The sequence below is a fragment of the Schistocerca gregaria genome, chromosome 9 (assembly GCF_023897955.1).
Source record: "Schistocerca gregaria isolate iqSchGreg1 chromosome 9, iqSchGreg1.2, whole genome shotgun sequence".
NCBI classification, from domain to species: Eukaryota; Metazoa; Arthropoda; class Insecta; order Orthoptera; family Acrididae; genus Schistocerca; species Schistocerca gregaria.
In genome coordinates, this window is record NC_064928.1 from 9,449,103 (window position 1) to 9,457,838 (window position 8,736).

The 8,736-nt window shown below is 49.2% G+C and overlaps 1 non-coding gene across 1 annotated transcript; it reads left to right on the plus strand.

The window, feature by feature from the left end:
- The first annotated feature begins 1,332 nt into the window (after positions 1-1,332).
- Positions 1,333-1,405, plus strand: Trnaa-ggc (transfer RNA alanine (anticodon GGC)). Its single transcript has one exon. It is a non-coding gene; the product is annotated as a tRNA-Ala (tRNA).
- Positions 1,406-8,736: the final 7,331 nt, after the last annotated feature.

The window sequence follows — 8,736 nt, forward strand, 5'->3', positions numbered from 1 at the left end:
CGCGGCTTAACCTCATTGAAGTCTAGAGGGTGGACAACACGTTGGTCTTACTCAGAGCGGTGTCCGAATTCTATTTTCGACGTTATACGTGCCACTTTCATTGTGGCCAACTACGATTCGATACAGAATGCACGAAACCTGAAAGACACCCTAACGGATACATAGAGAGTAGTGTTTGTCTGCTGAATAATGGGAGTGCAAGGGTCTGTGTCGTCTATATGGCTGTATGTAGCACCATTAGTCTTCGGGGATGCGGGCGTAGCTCAGATGGTAGAGCGCTCGCTTAGTATGCGAGAGGTACTGGGATCAGTACCCAGTGCCTCCAAAATTTTTAAGACACCTACATGCGCACTTTGCCATGCAAGTGGAATAATTCACAACCAGCAGATGTGTCTAGGAAGATACAAGCGAATGATTAGCATCCACAATTGACAAGCGTGCTGTTATTAGTGCGCAGGAAGCACCCTCCTCCCACGCCTACACTTAATTTAGAAACAGTACAAGTGTTCCCGTAAGATTCTCAAGCCTATGTCGGAAAGATCTGCCTTGCGCTGAGTTCACGTAAATCCCACTGCACATTCCTATTCTTTGCGTGCAGTCAGCTGCTACTGGTGTTGCTAGTTGTGACTGCTGATAACAGATGCCGTAGCAATCAATTCATGGAGTGAGTTGTATGTTTTGCGATAGTCTGTCTCTGACAAGCAAGCACAGGTGACATAGGTGCGAACACAGGAAGCTTGCAGACCCTCGCTGCCTGCAGACACCGAGCAGCCACACTAGGAGGGCGGCCTAAGCCGTAGGCGAAATGAGCTCATTCGCTTTGGCGCGACGTCGAACTATAAATAATGCTGTCACTAGCGTGAGCGTTGCGTGAGCGTCGTGGAAAGTCGGCTGCGAGGGTGAGTGCCAAGTTTGGGGAGCGTTTCGTAGTATGCACAGTGCAATGGAGACGCGGAAACTTGTTGTGGCCCAGTGTTTTGCAGTTGGACGACAAGATTGGTACACAGTAGTAAAGAGCGAGGCACTGAGTTGGCATGAATAATGGAGTGCACAATGGGGCTCGAGATGTGTTTGTTACCTCAGGTGCTGTATGATTGTCGACAAGGAGTGAAAACGGAGCAATTTGTGATGGCTCTTTCAATTTAAGACGTTAAAAACAGACGGAATTTGCATTTGTAATACCAGAGCATCGAAACTACTTGGAAGTTTTGTGTATATGAACGGGTCCACGCCTTTGTACTCTGCTCCCTTCACCGCTACAAACCAACCAACCATCGTGTCCGTGCGCATCTGAGTCGCAAAGAATGGGGAATAGCGCAGTTTGCTCGTGCAGGGGGCGTAGCTCAGTTGGTAGAGCGTTCGCTTGGCATGTGAAAGGTCCAGGGTTCAAGCCGCGGCGTCTCCATTTTTTGTGGTCAGTGCATGGTAAGTGTTGGTCGCGGCGAACCTAAAGGCACGCAAGATGTTGCAAAGCCAGCGTCACAGACTGATATGATGTATACTGACGTAAGGAGAGCAAGATGTAAGTGTGGGGACCGGCTGTTATCGAGGTGTCATCGAGTGCAGATCTGTCTTAGGTATCGCGGCTTAACCTCATTGAAGTCTAGAGGGTGGACAACACGTTGGTCTTACTCAGAGCGGTGTCCGAATTCTATTTTCGACGTTATACGTGCCACTTTCATTGTGGCCAACTACGATTCGATACAGAATGCACGAAACCTGAAAGACACCCTAACGGATACATAGAGAGTAGTGTTTGTCTGCTGAATAATGGGAGTGCAAGGGTCTGTGTAGTCTATATGGCTGTATGTAGCACCATTAGTCTTCGGGGGGGCGGGCGTAGCTCAGATGGTAGAGCGCTCGCTTAGTATGCGAGAGGTACTGGGATCAGTACCCAGTGCCACCAGAATTTTTAACACACCTACATGCGCACTTTGCCATGCAAGTGGAATAATTCACAACCAGCAGATGTGTCTAGGAAGATACAAGCGAATGATTAGCATCCACAATTGACAAGCGTGCTGTTATTAGTGCGCAGGAAGCACCCTCCTCCCACGCCTACACTTAATTTAGAAACACTACAAGTGTTCCCGTAAGATTCTCAAGCCTATGTCGGAATGATCTGCCTTGCGCTGAGTTCACGTAAATCCCACTGCACATTCCTATTCTTTGCGTGCAGTCAGCTGCTACTGGTGTTGCTAGTTGTGACTGCTGATAACATATGCCGTAGCAATCAATTCATGAAGTGAGTTGTATGTTTTGCGATAGTCTGTCTCTGGCAAGCAAGCACAGGTGACATAGGTGCGAACACAGGAAGCTTGCAGACCCTCGCTGCCTGCAGACACCGAGCAGCCACACTAGGAGGGCGGCCTAAACCGTAGGCGAAATGTGCTCATTCGCTTTGGCGCGACGTCGAACTATAAATAATGCTGTCACTAGCGTGAGCGTCGTGGAAAGTCGGAAAAGTCGGCTGCGAGGGTGAGTGCCAAGTTTGGGGAGCGTTTCGTAGTATGCGCAGTGCAATGGAGACGCGGAAACTTGTTGTGGCCCAGTGTTTTGCAGTTGGACGACAAGATTGGTACACAGTAGTAAAGAGCGAGGCACTGAGTTGGCATGAATAATGGAGTGCACAATGGGGCTCGAGATGTGTTTGTTACCTCAGGTGCTGTATGATTGTCGACAAGGAGTGAAAACGGAGCAATTTGTGATGGCTCTTTCAATTTAAGACGTTAAAAACAGACGGAATTTGCATTTGTAATACCAGAGCATCGAAACTACTTGGACGTTTTGTGTATATGAACGGGTCCGCGCCTTTGTACTCTGCTCCCTTCACCGCTACAAACCAACCAACCATCGTGTCCGTGCGCATCTGAGTCGCAAAGAATGGGGAATAGCGCAGTTTACTCGTGCATGGGGCGTAGCTCAGTTGGTACAGCGTTCGCTTCGCATGTGAAAGGTCCAGGGTTCAAGCCGCGGCGCCTAAATTTTTTGTGGTCAGTGCATGGTAAGTGTTGGTCGCGGCGAACCTAAAGGCACGCAAGATGTTGCAAAGCCAGCGTCACTGACTGATATGATGTATACTGACGTAAGGAGAGCAAGATGTAAGTGTGGGGACCGGCTGTTATCGAGGTGTCATCGAGTGCAGATCTGTCTTAGGTATCGCGGCTTAACCTCATTGATGTCTAGAGGGTGGACAACACGTTGGTCTTACTCAGAGCGGTGTCCGAATTCTATTTTCGACGTTATACGTGCCACTTTCATTGTGGCCAACTACGATTCGATACAGAATGCACGAAACCTGAAAGACACCCTAACGGATACATAGAGAGTAGTGTTTGTCTGCTGAATAATGGGAGTGCAAGGGTCTGTGTCGTCTATATGGCTGTATGTAGCACCATTAGTCTTCGGGGGGGGGCGGGCGTAGCTCAGATGGTAGAGCGCTCGCTTAGTATGCGACAGGTACTGGGATCTATACCCAGTGCCTCCAGAATTTTTAACACATTTACATGCGCACCTTGCCATGCAAGTGGAATAATTCACAACCAGCAGATGTGTCTAGGAAGATACAAGCGAATGATTAGCATCCACAATTGACAAGCGTGCTGTTATTAGTGCGCAGGAAGCACCCTCCTCCCACGCCTACACTTAATTTAGAAACACTAGAAGTGTTCCCGTAAGATTCTCAAGCCTATGTCGGAATGATCTGCCTTGCGCTGAGTTCACGTAAATCCCACTGCACATTCCTATTCTTTGCGTGCAGTCAGCTGCTACTGGTGTTGCTAGTTGTGACTGCTGATAACATATGCCGTAGCAATCAATTCATGAAGTGAGTTGTATATTTTGCGATAGTCTGTCTCTGACAAGCAAGCACAGGTGACATAGGTGCGAACACAGGAAGCTTGCAGACCCTCGCTGCCTGCAGACACCGAGCAGCCACACTAGGAGGGCGGCCTAAGCCGTAGGCGAAATGTGCTCATTCGCTTTGGCGCGACGTCGAACTATAAATAATGCTGTCACTAGCGTGAGCGTTGCGTGAGCGTCGTGGAAAGTCGGCTGCGAGGGTGAGTGCCAAGTTTGGGGAGCGTTTCGTAGTATGCGCAGTGCAATGGAGACGCGGAAACTTGTTGTGGCCCAGTGTTTTGCAGTTGGACGACAAGATTGGTACACAGTAGTAAAGAGCGAGGCACTGAGTTGGCATGAATAATGGAGTGCACAATGGGGCTCGAGATGTGTTTGTTACCTCAGGTGCTGTATGATTGTCGACAAGGAGTGAAAACGGAGCAATTTGTGATGGCTCTTTCAATTTAAGACGTTAAAAACAGACGGAATTTGCATTTGTAATACCAGAGCATCGAAACTACTTGGACGTTTTGTGTATATGAACGGGTCCGCGCCTTTGTACTCTGCTCCCTTCACCGCTACAAACCAACCAACCATCGTGTCCGTGCGCATCTGAGTCGCAAAGAATGGGGAATAGCGCAGTTTACTCGTGCATGGGGCGTAGCTCAGTTGGTAGAGCGTTCGCTTCGCATGTGAAAGGTCCAGGGTTCAAGCCGCGGCGCCTCCATTTTTTGTGGTCAGTGCATGGTAAGTGTTGGTCGCGGCGAACCTAAAGGCACGCAAGATGTTGCAAAGCCAGCGTCACAGACTGATATGATGTATACTGACGTAAGGAGAGCAAGATGTAAGTGTGGGGACCGGCTGTTATCGAGGTGTCATCGACTGCAGATCTGTCTTAGGTATCGCGGCTTAACCTCATTGAAGTCTAGAGGGTGGACAACACGTTGGTCTTACTCAGAGCGGTGTCCGAATTCTATTTTCGACGTTATACGTGCCACTTTCATTGTGGCCACCTACGATTCGATACAGAATGCACGAAACCTGAAAGACACCCTAACGGATACATAGAGAGTAGTGTTTGTCTGCTGAATAATGGGAGTGCAAGGGTCTGTGTCGTATATATGGCTGTATGTAGCACCATTAGTCTTCGGGGGGGCGGGCGTAGCTCAGATGGTAGAGCGCTCGCTTAGTATGCGAGAGGTACTGGGATCTATACCCAGTGCCTCCAGAATTTTTAACACACCTACATGCGCACCTTGCCATGCAAGTGGAATAATTCACAACCAGCAGATGTGTCTAGGAAGATACAAGCGAATGATTAGCATCCACAATTGACAAGCGTGCTGTTATTAGTGCGCAGGAAGCACCCTCCTCCCACGCCTACACTTAATTTAGAAACACTAGAAGTGTTCCCGTAAGATTCTCAAGCCTATGTCGGAATGATCTGCCTTGCGCTGAGTTCACGTAAATCCCACTGCACATTCCTATTCTTTGCGTGCAGTCAGCTGCTACTGGTGTTGCTAGTTGTGACTGCTGATAACATATGCCGTAGCAATCAATTCACGAAGTGAGTTGTATATTTTGCGATAGTCTGTCTCTGACAAGCAAGCACAGGTGACATAGGTGCGAACACAGGAAGCTTGCAGACCCTCGCTGCCTGCAGACACCGAGCAGCCACACTAGGAGGGCGGCCTAAGCCGTAGGCGAAATGTGCTCATTCGCTTTGGCGCGACGTCGAACTATAAATAATGCTGTCACTAGCGTGAGCGTTGCGTGAGCGTCGTGGAAAGTCGGCTGCGAGGGTGAGTGCCAAGTTTGGGGAGCGTTTCGTAGTATGCGCAGTGCAATGGAGACGCGGAAACTTGTTGTGGCCCAGTGTTTTGCAGTTGGACGACAAGATTGGTACACAGTAGTAAAGAGCGAGGCACTGAGTTGGCATGAATAATGGAGTGCACAATGGGGCTCGAGATGTGTTTGTTACCTCAGGTGCTGTATGATTGTCGACAAGGAGTGAAAACGGAGCAATTTGTGATGGCTCTTTCAATTTAAGACGTTAAAAACAGACGGAATTTGCATTTGTAATACCAGAGCATCGAAACTACTTGGACGTTTTGTGTATATGAACGGGTCCGCGCCTTTGTACTCTGCTCCCTTCACCGCTACAAACCAACCAACCATCGTGTCCGTGCGCATCTGAGTCGCAAAGAATGGGGAATAGCGCAGTTTACTCGTGCATGGGGCGTAGCTCAGTTGGTAGAGCGTTCGCTTGGCATGTGAAAAGTCCAGGGTTCAAGCCGCGGCGCCTCCATTTTTTGTGGTCAGTGCATGGTAAGTGTTGGTCGCGGCGAACCTAAAGGCACGCAAGATGTTGCAAAGCCAGCGTCACAGACTGATATGATGTATACTGACGTAAGGAGAGCAAGATGTAAGTGTGGGGACCGGCTGTTATCGAGGTGTCATCGACTGCAGATCTGTCTTAGGTATCGCGGCTTAACCTCATTGAAGTCTAGAGGGTGGACAACACGTTGGTCTTACTCAGAGCGGTGTCCGAATTCTATTTTCGACGTTATACGTGCCACTTTCATTGTGGCCACCTACGATTCGATACAGAATGCACGAAACCTGAAAGACACCCTAACGGATACATAGAGAGTAGTGTTTGTCTGCTGAATAATGGGAGTGCAAGGGTCTGTGTCGTCTATATGGCTGTATGTAGCACCATTAGTCTTCGGGGGGGCGGGCGTAGCTCAGATGGTAGAGCGCTCGCTTAGTATGCGAGAGGTACTGGGATCTATACCCAGTGCCTCCAGAATTTTTAACACACCTACATGCGCACCTTGCCATGCAAGTGGAATAATTCACAACCAGCAGATGTGTCTAGGAAGATACAAGCGAATGATTAGCATCCACAATTGACAAGCGTGCTGTTATTAGTGCGCAGGAAGCACCCTCCTCCCACGCCTACACTTAATTTAGAAACAGTACAAGTGTTCCCGTAAGATTCTCAAGCCTATGTCGGAAAGATCTGCCTTGCGCTGAGTTCACGTAAATCCCACTGCACATTCCTATTCTTTGCGTGCAGTCAGCTGCTACTGGTGTTGCTAGTTGTGACTGCTGATAACAGATGCCGTAGCAATCAATTCATGGAGTGAGTTGTATGTTTTGCGATAGTCTGTCTCTGACAAGCAAGCACAGGTGACATAGGTGCGAACACAGGAAGCTTGCAGACCCTCGCTGCCTGCAGACACCGAGCAGCCACACTAGGAGGGCGGCCTAAGCCGTAGGCGAAATGTGCTCATTCGCTTTGGCGCGACGTCGAACTATAAATAATGCTGTCACTAGCGTGAGCGTTGCGTGAGCGTCGTGGAAAGTCGGCTGCGAGGGTGAGTGCCAATTTTGGGGAGCGTTTCGTAGTATGCGCAGTGTAATGGAGACGCGGAAACTTGTTGTGGCCCAGTGTTTTGCCGTTGGACGACAAGATTGGTACACAGTAGTAAAGAGCGAGGCACTGAGTTGGCATGAATAATGGAGTGCACAATGGGGCTCGAGATGTGTTTGTTACCTCAGGTGCTGTATGATTGTCGACAAGGAGTGAAAACGGAGCAATTTGTGATGGCTCTTTCAATTTAAGACGTTAAAAACAGACGGAATTTGCATTTGTAATACCAGAGCATCGAAACTACTTGGAAGTTTTGTGTATATGAACGGGTTCGCGCCTTTGTACTCTGCTCCCTTCACCGCTACAAACCAACCAACCATCGTGTCCGTGCGCATCTGAGTCGCAAACAATGGGGAATAGCGCAGTTTACTCGTGCATGGGGCGTAGCTCAGTTGGTAGAGCGTTCGCTTGGCATGTGAAAGGTCCAGGGTTCAAGCCGCGGCGCCTCCATTTTTTGTGGTCAGTGCATGGTAAGTGTTGGTCGCGGCGAACCTAAAGGCACGCAAGATGTTGCAAAGCCAGCGTCACAGACTGATATGGTGTATACTGACGTAAGGAGAGCAAGATGTAAGTGTGGGGACCGGCTGTTATCGAGGTGTCATCGAGTGCAGATCTGTCTTAGGTATCGCGGCTTAACCTCATTGAAGTCTAGAGGGTGAACAACACGTTGGTCTTACTCAGAGCGGTGTCCGAATTCTATTTTCGACGTTATACGTGCCACTTTCATTGTGGCCAACTACGATTCGATACAGAATGCACGAAACCTGAAAGACACCCTAACGGATACATAGAGAGTAGTGTTTGTCTGCTGAATAATGGGAGTGCAAGGGTCTGTGTCGTCTAAATGGCTGTATGTAGCACCAGCAGTCTTCGGGGGGGGCGGGCGTAGCTCAGATGGTAGAGCGCTCGCTTAGTATGCGAGAGGTACTGGGATCTATACCCAGTGCCTCCAGAATTTTTAACACACCTACATGCGCACCTTGCCATGCAAGTGGAATAATTCACAACCAGCAGATGTGTCTAGGAAGATACAAGCGAATGATTAGCATCCACAATTGACAAGCGTGCTGTTATTAGTGCGCAGGAAGCACCCTCCTCCCACGCCTACACTTAATTTAGAAACAGTACAAGTGTTCCCGTAAGATTCTCAAGCCTATGTCGGAAAGATCTGCCTTGCGCTGAGTTCACGTAAATCCCACTGCACATTCCTATTCTTTGCGTGCAGTCAGCTGCTACTGGTGTTGCTAGTTGTGACTGCTGATAACAGATGCCGTAGCACTCAATTCATGGAGTGAGTTGTATGTTTTGCGATAGTCTGTCTCTGACAAGCAAGCACAGGTGACATAGGTGCGAACACAGGAAGCTTTCAGAACCTCGCTGCCTGCAGACACCGAGCAGCCACACTAGGAGGGCGGCCTAAGCCGTAGGCGAAATGTGCTCATTCGCTTTGGCGCGAC